A 9,366-nucleotide genomic window follows, 5' to 3' on the forward strand; every position below is an offset into this window, starting at 1 on the left:
GCTGCATAAGGAAGAAGTGAATGTAATGAAGCTGCTGCACTCAGTGAGCTGCCTAACTCTGAGATGCCTTCTCAGAAAAAACACTTGGAGAGCCAGCTAGGTGGTGCAGTGGATAGAGCACCAGCCCTAGAGTCAGGAGGACCTGAGTTCAAATGCAGGCTCAGACACTTAATAATCAACTAGCTGTGTGGCCTTGGGCATGCCACTTAACCCCACTGCCTTGCAAAAAAAAAAAAAAAAAAGGAAAAAAGAAAAAGAAAAACACTTGGGAAAAGGGATTCTTAGAGACCCAGAAATAAATCCTCCACTCCTCTTGCCTAGCTTCTGTACCTGATGACTTGTTAGCCTGGAATGCTTGCAAGAAAACAAAATATTCCAAGGGGAACTGGAAACAAGTAATATTATGGTATTTCTTTAAAATATTTTCAACTAACAAACATTAATATTTTCTACCTTATATCTCCCATCCCCTAAAATAGGAAAAAGAATAACAAAACCCTTGTAACAAATTTGTACTATGACAAATTTAATAGTGCTAAGTAAAGAAGTTTCTTCTATTTTCCTGCAGGGGTCACTCTAGCCAAGGCCGACCTGAGGGGAATGGCAGAGCCCCTCTGTTCTCTGGTGAATTGGTCTGTGCAGTTTCGGGGCTTAGAAGAGCCATTGAAAATGACACCCCAATGCAATATTACTGTACTTTTCCCTTACTCCTCTCAATTTTTACTGTGGCTTTCACTACTACCATAGATTGAGAGGAAATGATGCTTATTTTCCTCTACATGATTTGCTATATCTCAAGGCAGCTGGAAATCAAAATTATCATAGTTTCAAACTTTACTGCCCAGGCAATGAAGGATAATTTCAGTGAATAATCCTGATGGATGCACTGCTGCAATATAGTTAAGACTCCATCAGCATCTATTTTTGACTCTCCCTTTGAGGAAGGACAGAGCTTACTGAGCAAGAACTTTTCTAGCTTTAGCCAATCAGCTAAGAACTCCAGCCTCTTTCTGTTACTATGGGATACCAAAGAGATAGATGTAGTCACATGTCTTCAGCATAAGAAGACAGTAGAAAGTGATGGTGGAGGGCAGAAGGTGGGGGAGAGGATGTAATAGGCCTGCCCATCTTGAAACCCACATGAGAGAGCTTGGTTTCCTGAGTGATTAGGAAATTAAAAAGATGAATAGAATAAAACTGTACAGTTCTAGTCCATAACGTACAACCAACAACTTGTATGCTTGAAACCACCGATATTGTGAAGTAGCTCAGAATGGTAGAGATGTACTTTTTGTGAGGCTATTTTAATTATATCCGATCCCCAATTAAAGTGAAGCCCTGAGATGCTTATTTGTATAATTGAATTCTGTCCATCCTAGCCACCCTGTCTCCCTTTAGGTTTGTTGCATTTATCTAATTATATCAAACAAAAATATTTCATTCAGCTGTTCTTCCAGCTGAGTAATTACCCCACTCCATTTTCCATATCCCAAAATAGAAGAGATGGAAGAGAACTCAGAGACCATCTAGTCCAGCCCTTCCCTGAATTAGAACTCCTTCTAGAACAGTCGGACAAATGCTCACTCAACCTTTGCTTGAAACTCTGCTGGAGGAGAGGGAGCCTACTTTCTTCCAAGGCAACTCATTCTACTTTGGTATAGCTCTAGGTCAGGAGTACTTGCAACCCCTAAGGGCCTGTGGATAAATTTCTGGGCATCTGTGAATTTGGATGGGAGAAAAATTCCATCCTGATTTTCACTAACCCTTGGTTTCATTTGTAATCTAATGTATTTGATTTTATTCATTTTTAAACACAATTCTGAGAAGAAAGTCCAAAGGCATCCTCAGACTGATGGTCAAAGGGGTCCATGGCTCATAAAAGATAAGAAGTCCTGACCTAAGTGTTAAGGATTTTTCTGTACATCAAGACAATCTACCTCCATAACTTCTATGCTCTCTGCGATCAAGAAAATAAAATCTATTATTATCTTCCAAGGGTCAGTCTTACAAATACTAAAAGATAGCTGTCTTGTTCCCATTATGTGTTCATTCCAAGTCAAAAATCCTTGATGCCTTCTTCCTATCCTCATGTTACATGAACTAGAGCCACTTCAGTATCCTGATAACATCCTTTTGAATGTTCTCCACCTTATAAATATACTTTCTAACATGTGGCATCCAGCACTGAACACAATGAAGCAGCATTGTTTTTAGAAGAAATACCTCCCTACTTTCCCATAGAATATCGCTTTGGACAAAAATCAAGAAACAATATACGTTTTACAAACTGTAAGGGATCTTTCCTAGATCTTGGAAATGATTTCTTTAAGGAAGTCATAGATTCTTGACTTTAGGTCTTCTATTTGCTTTATGAGTCTATATTAGAACAACTGATTATAGATATGAAGTTATTAGCCAACTTTCTAATGGGGTATGCTAGGGTTCCCCATCAGTTCCTTCAGGCATGATGAGGATGAGAGGTGAGGATGAAAACCCCATGTGCCTATTGTGGGGACAGGGGGAGCATTACCTACAGCAATCAGCCTATAAACTACTGATTCATTTCTTAAAACATATATGGCTACTTTTGGCATTTCACCTACTACTTCCTTACCTTTGTTTTCAATATTTGGTTTTAGAACTAATTATGGCAATAGGGGAACATGTGTGGTAAGAAATCAACCACATCTTTCCTGTTGTACTCACATAAATGCAGAATGGAAAGGAATTCCAAAAATCATCTTGCCTAACCCATGTTTGGGCAAGAATCCCTTCTATGAGATATCTAAGAAGTGGTCACAAAGCCTTGCCTTGAAGACTTCCAGTTTGGGGGTGGAAAGGAAATCCACTCTCTACAAAGGCAGCACATTCTACCTCTGTTTAACTCGATTAGGAAGTTTTTCCTCTTATCAAGTTTTAATCTCCTCTCTCCTACATCTATCCATTTCTCCCAATTCTCCCCATTAGAGCCAAGAAAAACAAGTCTAATTATTCTTTCACATGAGGGCCCCTCAAATCACATTAACTATAAGCCTTACCCAAGCAAAACATTCCAAGCTGTGACCTTAATATGGCATGATATCAAAGCCTGTCACCACCTATTTTCTTCCTCTGAATGCTCTCTAGTTTGTCAAAGTCTTTGAAATGCAATGTCTAGATGTAGCCTGACCAGGATGGAACACAATAGAACCTGGGTATGATGCCATTCTTAAAGTGATCCAAAATCACATCAGCCTCTCTGGCTACCACATCACACTGCTGGCTCAGACTGAGCTTGTGGGCCATTAAAAGTCCCCAATCTTTTTCAGAAAAACTGTTGTTATCCATACCTCCCCTTTTCTTGTACTTTTGAGGCTGATTTTTAGAAGCTCCAGCTTCAGATGTGCATTGACCTTTATTAGATTTCATATTATTAAATTATGCTCGATATTTTAGACTCTGTCTTCCAATCCTATATCTCAATCATCTGCCAATTTATTAAGCAAGTTAGCTGATTTATATTTAAGGGTCTGATAAAAAATGTTAACTAGAATAGGATCTAGTAAAGATCCCTGGGGCACACCACTGTATACCTTCTAAGTTACCATCAAATAATGCTATTTTTGGTGTCTGAACATTCAATAACTCTTTAATCTACCTAACTGTACTAGCATCTAGCTCACATCTCTCCATCTTGCCCATCCTGGAATTGAAATTGATAGTTGCAATATTATAGAGTAGTGGATGTAACGCCTCCATCTTACCCCTCCTAAGCATTCTGGGAGTGCAGAACAACTGGATTTATTAGACAATTGTTCTTGTTATTCTAGCTGTTACTTTCCATAGAAAAGAAGTATGTGCTTTATCTGGAGCCTATGCAGTAGAACAGCATTTGATTTGGCTTTTTTGTGTCTTACAATCTAGCATAGAATGAACAGTAGTGATAAAGTATACGATGGCTAAAATACCCAATGAATCATATAGACAAGTGTCCGAGGAATTTCAAGGGATGAACACCAAGGAGTGGCACAAATGAGGGAAGATTGTATGACGAAGAATTTGAAATGGGTCTCGAAATTGTTAAGGGCTCAGACAAACACTGAAGATGAAGAAACAACACTTTGTTTCATTAAAAAAGTAATAGAAGATACTATGGGGCTTGTCTAGTCAGGACTCCAGTTTACTTTTGTATGTGAGAGTAGCTGGAGAATATGATTGAGGAGCAACAGGCACATATGTCTAGGCCTTTATGCAATAGTGAGCCACTGAAGATTCTTGAATTGGAGATGACTTATGGAAAGTGATTTTAGGAAGATTAATATGGTAGGGTTGGATGCAGATAAAAACCAACCAACTAAAAATAACTAATTATAATGTAAGCAGTTGTACTAATCAAAGTGGTAGATGGTAGACTGATATAAAATGAGAGCCCTGAGATTCTAGTAGTATGGGTGTTATCAGGGGAGATAATATGGGGAAGACATTAAAAAAGATTATACAGGATTTAGCCTATCTATACAGTCATCAAGGTAAAAAGTATCAATAATGATCCTTAGGATTCAAGACTAGCTAACCAAAAGTGTCACTGATAGCAGTGATGGAACTTTGAGAGGGTGGATATAGGTAAGAAGGGAATGGAGGATAAATTGGGTCAATATCTATCCCCTTTGTGATGATATGGTTTATAACAGTTTTGTTATCTACATATAAGTGATTGTCTAAAAAGACTAACATGGTATAGATCTTACCACTGAGCACATGTATATATATATATATATATATATATATATATATACACACACACACACACACACACACGCACACACACATAATGACATATGTGGAGAGAGACTGACAAATGGATAGAGTGCCAGGCCTGGAATAAGGAAGACCTGAGTTCACATTTGATCTTATATACTTACTAGCTGTGTGACCCTGAGGGTGAGTCATTTAACTTCTATTTGACTCAGTTTTCTTATCTGTGAAACAGGAATAATATTAGCTTCTACCTCCCAGAGTTGTTGTTAAGATCTAATGAAATAATAATTGTAAAGTGCTTAATATAATACCTAGCATGTACTCAGTATTATATTATTGTTATTTAGTCACCTTCAGTAATATCCAACTCTTTGTGACCCCATTTGGGATTTTCTTGGCAAGATACCGGAGTGGTTTGCAATTTCCTTCTCCAGTTCATTTGATAGATGAGGAAACTGAGGCAAATAGGGGTGACTTGTCCAGGGTCACACAGCTAGTAAATGATTGAGGTTGAACTCCGATCTTCCTGACTCCAGGTCCACCATTCTTTTCTCTTCAGAGTCACCTAGTAGTCCTAAACACTATATAAATGTTAGCTATTTTTATATATCTCATATAGATGATCTATATGAATTAATATCTATACATAGATATGAAAAGACAGCTTTGGAGTCAGGAATAGCTGGTTCATGGTCTACTTCTAACATATATTAGCTATGTAACTATGGGAAGACGTCTTGGCCCCTCAGTGCCCCAGATTGTTTATTACCAAACTGTTGGCTGATCTGCATCTAAAGTGGGCTAACCCATATAGATGCCCATATAGATGAGAGCCCAGGTCCAGAAACAGAATTGTGCACACAAAGCCAGTCCAAAGCCCTCTAGAGAAAAGAACTGGTCACTGGTTCTGGTCTGTGAAAGGAAGCAGCTGGCCAAGGCCATATGGAATGTACCAGGTTGGTCTGCCTCTCCACACTGACTCTTTGCACTGGGCTCCACTTTTTGGAAGAGCATATCTAGCAGTAGTAAAGAGAAAATGAACAAACTGTGAGCAGGAGAAGGGAAAACACAGACTGTTTCCAATTCAATGCAAAAGGGGCAGCTCTCTAGTTGGCAAAAGAGTGTGGAGAATAGAGATGTTGCCAAAGAGAAAGGGCCAAATAGGTTTTCAAATGCCTTGACTGTCTCATAGTTTATATCTCTCTAGATATTACTAACCAAAAGAATACGTAGATACAAATCATGACAAATAAAAACACAGTTCATATATCTAATAATCTCTTCAGAGAAAACAGCATAAAAAGGCACAGTATTGCTGTGGTCTATAAGGGGCTATGCCTCCTCTGGAGAGTTTCTTATGGAAGGGATATCTGTAGGAAACATTTATTCTGAAGTGCATTTTGAATCACTGATGGCTTCCTAGCACAAAACTGTTGTTTTATAAGACAATGATCCTGTTCCCTTTGCAAAATAAATGACAAAGTTCCCTGATTATTGACTCATAAAACACTGAAGTGGGCTTATTGCTTGTCTAGTCATTAGCAACCATCTTTCTATGAATAAGTATCTTAAATTTAAAGCAGAGGTGGGAAGGTCATTCTACTGATCCATGTCTCTTGAAACTTCAATTAGCACACCAATTAGATACTGCAAGTTCATTCTTATTCTCATAGACTCCTAGATGTACAAGAGACCTTGACAGTCATACAATTAGAGGATTGCAGATTTGGAGCTAGAAGTTGTCAGAGACATCTAGAAAGGTTGAGACAGAACCAAGATTTGAAACTAAGATGTCTGTCTTCAGATTCAGAATTCTTTCTTTTCTATCACCTCTCTGTTTTAACAAAGGTCACATAGTCTAACTCATATCTCAACAGAATCCCTAAAACACCACCTCCAATTAAACCTTCCCTTTAGTTGAAAAGGCTGATGATATAATGTTAAGATACTTTTATGGACCACTGACTACAATACCCTTAATAGAAGCAGCTAGGTAGCAGAGTGAACAGAGTATTGGGCCTGGACTCAGAATGACCTAAATTCAAATCCAGCCTTAGATACCTGTTAGTTGTGTGACTGTGGGCAAGTCACCTCTCCTCTATCTGCTTAAGTTTCATCATTTATAGAGCTAATAATGGCCCTTATTTCACAATTTTTTATGAAGATCACATAATATAATAAAATTTGTAAAATGCTTAGCATAAGGCCTGGTACCTAGCTTATTCTCTTCCCTCCTTCCTTTCCCTCTATCCTTGAAAAAGTTTCCAAACCTCAGTAAGAGACTGAATTCCAAGCTCCAAAGGGCATTATTCAACTCTTCTGCCCCCCCAATACAGACAACCCAGTGGGGATCAATTTCTTCTCTGTGGAATTAATGGTTTGGGGAAAAACATTAAATCATCGTTGGAAACAATTTAGGGTTCTGAAATCTGCAATTGTCATAGTTACTTTGGAGAACTCCAAATAAGCAGGCTGGAGGAGTCTTCCCTCATCCTTTTACTTGATATTCACATATTCATTTGCAGTTGGAGAAAATCAAGAGCCCCACTATGTGAACTCCTCACAGAAAATCAAGATCAATGAATGACTCTATTAAATGAATAAATACTCAGAACTGTGGACTGGCTCTGGATAGGACAACTTACACATTATCTTCCTCATTTTGCAGAGGAGGAAACTGAGTCCAAAGGACAGAAATTGAAACACAGCAAGTTCAATCCAATAAGGCAGATCTTCAAGTCCTGAGGAGGAAAAGAGATGAACATGAATTAGAGAGAGAGAACAAGGAAGAGAGTAAAGTTCTTTAGGAAAATTTGAAAGGATGATAAAATAGCTTGCACTTGAGATGAGTCTAGGGAAAAGATCAAGATTTTGAAATACAGAGATGAGATGGGCAATGGAGCTGGTTTGTATACATGTGCAAGGAGAGAAGGGTAATGTGCAACTGAAATGGACTTAGAAGTCATCTAATCTTACCTTTCCCTTTCACAGATAAAATAACTGAGCCCTAGAGAAGGGTGTTGCCTAGAATCATTCAGCTAGTGATGGAGTTGAGATCTGAACCCAGATCTCTGATTCCAAATCTAGCTACAACCCAGTCTAGCTAGAATGGAATGGAATTTGTGAATATTCATGTAAGGCAAGTTGGGGTCTTAGGGAGTTTCATTGTATCCTGGAAGCTTTTGAGTAGATGAGGTTTATGAATACACTCTTACAGTCTTAGAAAGATTATTTTGACAACTGTCTGGGCGATGGATTGGCACAGGGAAAATGATTAAGAAATTCTTCAATAGTCCAAGTGAGATGTGATGAGGAGCTGATCTAGGGTAGTGATTGTAAGAATGGATATAAGGAGACAGATAGAGGCAGACTTAGAGGTGAGCTGGAGTTAGTTTGAATCTGCTTGTGAGAGCTGATTGTTAAATTTTCAGGGTAGGCATTTACACTTTGAAATTAGTTGAGGTTTTATTTAATGTTTTATTGATTGTCTAGACTGAAAAAAAATAGAGAAAATGTAAAAAGGGCAGATTCGACTTAGAAGTGTTTCACACATATATATAGATATACATAAAATGTATATCTATATATACATATATATGTATATGTATATGTGGAGTACCATCCATTCTATATCTCCCAACATGACCCTAGCTAGCACTGACAAAATATGGTAAGTAATTGAATGTGGGTAGTAAGGGAGGAGGAGGAGGAGTCAAGGTCAACTCCAATGTTACTCATCTGGGGGACTGGAAGAATGATGGTATGGAAAAATACAGAGTTTTATGGGGAGGATGAGTTACTGGCAGAGTCGAGACCCCAAACCAAGGTCTCCTAAATCTCTGGTCATGGCTCTTTTCACTCCACTGGGAGTGGGAAAAGATGGCATTTCTCATGTGAATTTGTTGATTCTGCAGCATTATACAGATTATTCTCCTCTTCCTCCCATTGATCCAAGGCACAGTGTTATTCTCTGTTGTTTGCTGTCCTATACTGAAGCAATGAACCATGGAGACAACAGTTAAAAGAGAGCATGGGAAGGAACAGAGGAACTATTGAGAAGAAAAGTTTTTCCAGGACTTAATGTAACATTCTGAAAACCATTATTTTCAAGGAAAATCTTACCTCCACTGAACCCCTCCAACCCCCTAGCCCTACCCCAGTACCTAAGAAATTGTCACTGGATTATAGGAACCAAATCAGATGGTTCCTTTTAAAAGCTCTATCTGATGGTCAAATTGAAAACTTCTATACATATGAATATATTTTAAAAGTCTAATTCCTACTAACTAAAAAATGACTTCATCTTCATTTTATGATTAATAATAAATATAGTACATTTTCAATTAGAGAGTTTATTTTCTTTATACATAATGCAATAATATATTTATATGCAATTTACTTTCTCGGGGATGAATATATTACTGCAAATGAGACACTAAAATACATGATAAATTGCATTCTAATGCTCAAATCATTTTCCATTTTGTGGATGTACATAAATACAGCTTCATTATGAGATTACCAATTTTCTTTTACATAAGAACCAGTTTCACCTGCTAAAAATACTGCTAAATATATACAGTATAGGTTTGCTAACAGGGAGTCGAGTTATTTCAATGTGTTTGTCCC

Source organism: Macrotis lagotis, chromosome X, assembly GCF_037893015.1.
Source record: "Macrotis lagotis isolate mMagLag1 chromosome X, bilby.v1.9.chrom.fasta, whole genome shotgun sequence".
Lineage (NCBI taxonomy): Eukaryota > Metazoa > Chordata > Mammalia > Peramelemorphia > Peramelidae > Macrotis > Macrotis lagotis.